This window comes from Vigna radiata, unplaced genomic scaffold (genome assembly GCF_000741045.1).
Source record: "Vigna radiata var. radiata cultivar VC1973A unplaced genomic scaffold, Vradiata_ver6 scaffold_170, whole genome shotgun sequence".
Lineage (NCBI taxonomy): Eukaryota > Viridiplantae > Streptophyta > Magnoliopsida > Fabales > Fabaceae > Vigna > Vigna radiata.
In genome coordinates, this window is record NW_014542552.1 from 422,007 (window position 1) to 427,091 (window position 5,085).

The window sequence follows — 5,085 nt, forward strand, 5'->3', positions numbered from 1 at the left end:
TCTTTTTATTGATATATTCTTACTTCATTAATTGTTAGAGTTTTCCTCTTTGCTTAATGCATACATCGTTTAACTCATTCGGTGGTATGATCCTTGATTTTGTCAATATGGGGACGTATGGGGAAATCTAGAACTGGGGAAATTCTCCCAAAGGTAGTATTGCCTATTGATGGGTGTTGCCGCCCATGCAAAATTTAATGTGCATAAAAGAATGCAGTATAGCTAGGAAGTGACTCCTAGGTCGTCTCTCAAGGACTAACTGCGGTTCGAGACCTAGGTCTAACACATAGTGGGGGGTTTTGAAGGTGTTTTTGTGAATGCAACTAAATTAAAGCACGATGTTAAACCTAACTAACATAATTGAAACGGTTGGATACTAGAGCTAACATTACAACTAAATTATCACAACTAAAAAAAATATAAAACATTAAAGTAAATGAAAATGCTTAAACCCAACAACTAACACATGTCTAAACATAATTAAAGCACTTAAAATTCAACACTTAAGTTAAAATATTAAATGCACAATGCAACTATAATAATAAAAGGAACGCTTGGTTAATAACGAAATGCACATTAAATTTTAGAATAAAATAAACTATGCTTAGCAAATAATTAAAATGCATGGTAACTAAAAAAAACGTTTAAGCTATTAATTAAAATGCATATTCCAGCAAAAGAAAATAATGTCATGCGTTTTCTCCAAGATAAATGATGGCAACCTATTAATTAAAATACACCTACTCCTAATTAATTCATTACTTGAAAATTCTAAAGGAGATAAAAGATGGTGCTTCCACAATTTTAACGTAACAGCCCCTCCAAAATGAAAATAAAAAAAATGCACATTCTTCACAAACTTCAATCACTAGTAGCAACAAGACATGACCGTGCTTAAAAAAAAATCAAAAATGATATTTTAACACCAAATTTTGACACTATTTTCACATTGCACACGTGTCAAAATATGATTGGACGATTTCAAATTAAAAAAACTGAGACAAGGACATATTTGGAAGAGAAAAACCAAAGTTTTTTATTTTAATTTGAAATTATCCAATCACATTTTGACACGTGTACAGTGTCAAAATGGTGTCAAAAAATTGGTGTTAAAATATCATTTTTCAAAAAAAATAATGAAAAGCCAAATAGTAAAAGAATTAAAGTCCAACATCACCCAAAATCCATCTTGAAATCCCGTGTGCTTCCTTCAATGAAAAAAAGTTCCCAACCAAAGCCGTGAATCTTTGCATTCAATAAATAAAAAAAAAAAACATCACTTCCAAGCATTAAATTCATTCCAGCAAGGAAACTTAAAAGCAAGTGACAGGAACTTCCATTTTCATTCCTCACAAGCAATGTTAAACAAAGGCTAACAAAAAAATAAATAAAATAAAATTGGTGTGGCCCCTACTGCCCTACATTCACATTAAAGAAAGCTCTAAAAAGAAATAAAAACAAAAGGTGCGGCTTGTTCCTTCACCCCTGTATACCAACGTTCAACATCCCGAGGCAAAGAAAGAAAATGTCAAAAGTTTTTTCCTCCTATTTTTTATTCAATAAAAAAAACTCAAGAGCAAAACAAAACGCTGCAGTTAATTAAAAGAAAAAAAAAATTGCTTTCTTTATTCAACCCATGGAGCCAAAACCGAGAGTCACATTTTTCCTGCAGAAGACGTTTCAGCATCACCTCCCAATCTATCAAATGAAAATTTGTGCCCCCCTTAAGAGTGACGGCTGGAAGCTCCTCCTCAAAGTGAGGGTGGGGTCCACCCTAAGAAAATGAAACCCTAGAGTTAGGCCATGTGTCCCACAAAATTGGTCTTTACATTTTTGCCACTAAAGGGCCCATTGCACATAAGCTTAATTAAAGTTTTTTAATCAACTAAGCTACAATTTAATTAAAAATGAAATGTCTAATTGTTGAGTCTTGAATTTATTTTGTCTCCTTTCCAATGCTCCAAATTGTATCTCCAAAATTTTCCCTAAAAATAATAATGCAAATAAATAGCTCAGAAAATTCAAATTAATTAAAATTAGAATTTTTGGTCAAATTAAGCACAATTAGCATAAATGGGAAAATACCGGACAATTAAGCACAATTCTCTGATTAATTCTAGCACAATAAACTAAGCGAAATCAATAAAATATCGACTCATCACCTATACATAGGAATATGTGGTAATATGAGGATTGGTTGCATACACACTCCTGTGCTTCAGAATTAATTATTAGGGATGCTAGGAATCGTATGAANCATATTCTAATCTTCATCCATCCATCCAATTTTGTGTTTAACCTCAATTGATCAAATTGCATTCATGTTTATTTTTCCGTACTTTATATTGAAAAATCCCAAAATATTATTTTTATAGTCTTGATTGGTTAAGCAAAAGCACAACAGTTTAGTGTCGTGAGTCTCTTGGGAAAACGATACTTGGACTTACCACTTTTTATTACTTGAACGATTTGGTACATTTGCCAATCCGTTAACAAGTTTTTGGCGTTGTTGTCGGGGACTCATGGTAGAACTATTCTGTGTGTGTGATTCTTGATCTATTAGACTTTCTTTTTATTTTATTTGTCTTATTTGATTTGATTTTATCTTATTTTGTTTCATTTGATTTGATTTTATTTTATTTGATTTAATTTAATTTAATTTAATTTGAATTGATTGGATTTGATTTGATTTTTTTTATTTTATTTTATTTTATTTTGTTTTATTTTATTTTATCTTTTTATCTTTCTGTTTTTATTTTTTTTCTTTTTATAAAAAAAACAAAAATAAAATTAAATAATATCTTTCCTTATTCTTCTCCTTATTCTTCTTCACATTCTTTCCTTCATCCTTCTCCTTATCTTTCCATATCCTTTCTATCTTTCTATTTATTTTTCTTTTTATCTTTTTATTTTTATTTATTTATTTATTTTCCCCTTTATCTTTTCTAAAAAAATGAAAATTAAAATAAAAATAAAAATTCTTTTACTATTTTTAATTTTTTTATTTTTCATTTTTTTTATTTATTTATTTATTTTTGGGCTAATTATGTGCTCTAGTGTAGTGTTTTTAGTGTATGCAAGATAAAAATTTTGGTACTAGGAGCACAAGACCATCAGGAGGCAGATAAGGAAGGAGAATTGGTTCACCAACACCCTGATGTGAAAAGTGACGAACCCTAACCTGGCACATCAATGAGATTCAAAATTAGGTTATGGGTTGTCAAGACTATCAAAGCAAACAGAGCTCTTACAGTTGGTGACAAAGGAAATTTCCAAGATGTTGTTGGTGTCATGAAGGAAGGAGGAACACCAACATAAAATTTCAACACCTACTGATGGGTGTTTGGGCTTTACCGGGTCAAGCTAATGACGTTAAAAGAGCTCTTGCTGGGAGGCAACCTAGTTTCTGAATTTTTTATCTTCAATTTCGTTTTGATTTTATTTTATTTTTTTATTTTATTTTATTTTATTTTTATTTTCTTTTATTTTATTTGAATTTTTTTATTTTATTTGATTTTATTTGATTTGGTTTTATTTTATTTTATTTTATTTTATTTATTTTTTGGGTTATGCATTGCTTTTGATGGCAGTAATGATTAGCATCTACTGATGAATGCTATATGGTTAGACATTTACTGATGGATGTCACTAACGGTGTTTAATGATGAATGCTACCGGGATAACATCTACTGAGGGATGCTAGAAGATTTAGGTATCTATTGAAGGATACCAGGAAGGTACACCTACTGATGGGTGTTGGAAAGGTATGCACTTACTGACAAGTGCTAGAAAGGTTTGGGTCAGGTTCGTGACGTTAAACAAGCGCTACCTGGGAGGCAACCCAGTTTTCTAAACTTATCTTTTTAAATTACGTTATATTTGCTTTTGTTTTTAGAATAGGTATTGATGTACTTGGTTGGACACTATATCTGATGCAGTGGTTTGATATTAATTTTGCATGATAGGTATTGCTTGATGATGCTTTGATATTGATGAAGTTGAGATTGCACAATATGCTGATATACAGGTGGTGGTTCACAAGCTGTGTGAACAGATGCATTGTGATTTTGTGATTGTGATTATGAGGCTAAGCAGGGTATTTGATTGAATGATTGGAATAAGCTTATGAGTGAGGTTTGAGCTCCAGAGTTCTTATTGATATATTTTCTATCTACTGGAAGCATGAATGATTTTGCTTAAGTTTCTATGATTGATTGAATTACGTGTATGTGTCACATGATCAAGGCCATTTTTGATACGCCCTTTTCTAAGCCAAAAATTTCGTCCCACATGAAAAAGAACATCTTATGTTCTACCCTTTTTGAACCTAAGCCTTAAACAAGATGAAAACCCTTGCTATGAAAATCTTTGCCTTAAGTTAGGTTGAGAAATATTTTTGGGATATTGTTAAAGGTTCAAGTTTGGGGTTGTTGGGAGAATTGAAAAAGAAAAAGAAAAGTTAGGCATTGAGCTTATGAGTTGAAAAGAAAATGCATGANAAAAGATGGAAAAGATAGAAAAAGCAAAGCATGAAAAGAAAAGCTCAATGTGAAGAAAAGGAAAAGTTGGGAATGAGTGAGATTGGTAAAAAGAGAGTTTGTGCTTGGACTATGAATGTATAATAACTCTCTTAACTCAAGGGTTTTGTGATCTAGAAAAACCAATTTTCCTTGTTAGCCCAACCACATTATAAGCCTTGAAAAGTCCTTGTGATGACATGTGTATGTGATGATGTTTGATTGTGGCAAATGAAAGGCAATTCTGTTCTATGTGACATGTAGATAGTAGAGGGAAGGAGTGACCTCTTGAAACACCTGTATGATTGAGTGAAACCCTTTATCTGGTGAGGAATGATTCCATGAATTCATGATTATATTTATGCTTAACTAATTGATCATTCATGAGAATAGCATCTGTTGGATATTATGTGATTATGTGAACACCACAATGAGTTAATTGAATCAAAGCATGTGCACATCTTGACTAAATTTTATTGATGAGTTGATTTGAGTGATTACCTATCTTGAAAGAAAGAGCTTTTGAACGTGATTGAACCATTGTGTTGATTTGTGGAAGACTAAGTTT